Below are 977 nucleotides of genomic sequence, written 5' to 3'. Positions count from 1 at the left end.
ATATATTTATATATATATATATATATATATTGATTTTAATAATAATAATTTACTATAATAATATTTTTTCGCTGTATCGCTCAGCCCTTAAATAATTTTTGTATTATTAGAGGACAAGAGCTGAAAAGTACTTTGAAATTTTTTAGGCCTATAACACCGAGTTTGTATGAAGGGTTGCTTGAACTTTTTCTTGATTTTATTGCAATTATATCCCAACTGTTAAATCCTTGTGGTTTCGCACTTTTTCATTTTTGTACCGTGTGGTTTAAAATGTATCAATTTAGTACCCTATGTTTTAAAGTGTATCAATTTATCCTCATATTCTGGGGGGAGTTGCGCGGGGCCCATATGCAATTTTTTTTACTAATTAATTGCATATTGGTCCTAACATTTTCACTATTTTTTATTTTGGTCCTCACTTTTTTTTTTTGCAATCAAATTTTCGAATTCTTGATTTCATCACAATAAAATGTTACTGTTAAAAGAGATTTTAGAATTAATGATATTATCAAGCCATCGCCTATTTAGCTTTCTTTTGCATGTCAATTTTAGTCCCCTTTTTTTTTTTACGATATAATCACATATTGGCTCCAACTTTTTTATTTTTTTTTTATTTTGGCCCTCAATCTTTTTTTCTTTTTTTTTTTTGCAATTAAAATTTTGAATCTTTTGATTTCATTGCAATAAAATGGCACTGTTAAAAGAGGTTTTAAAAGTAACCATATTATCATGCCATTGCTTATTTAACTTTCTTTTGCACGTCAATTTTAGTCCGTAAACTTTATTTTTTGCTTAAGTCTCCAAAAATAAGAATTTAAATTTTAAATTAAACCCGAAATTAATCTTAAAATTAATCTTAAAATAAAGTCTCTCTTTATTTTAAGGGGTTGTGGAGCCCACATGTAATTTTTTTAAGATTTAATCGCACATTGGTCCCAACCTTTTCACTATTTTTTATTTTACTCCATAATCTTTTT

This window comes from Ananas comosus, unplaced genomic scaffold (genome assembly GCF_001540865.1).
Source record: "Ananas comosus cultivar F153 unplaced genomic scaffold, ASM154086v1, whole genome shotgun sequence".
NCBI classification, from domain to species: domain Eukaryota; kingdom Viridiplantae; phylum Streptophyta; class Magnoliopsida; order Poales; family Bromeliaceae; genus Ananas; species Ananas comosus.
This window is presented reverse-complemented; position numbering follows the sequence as displayed.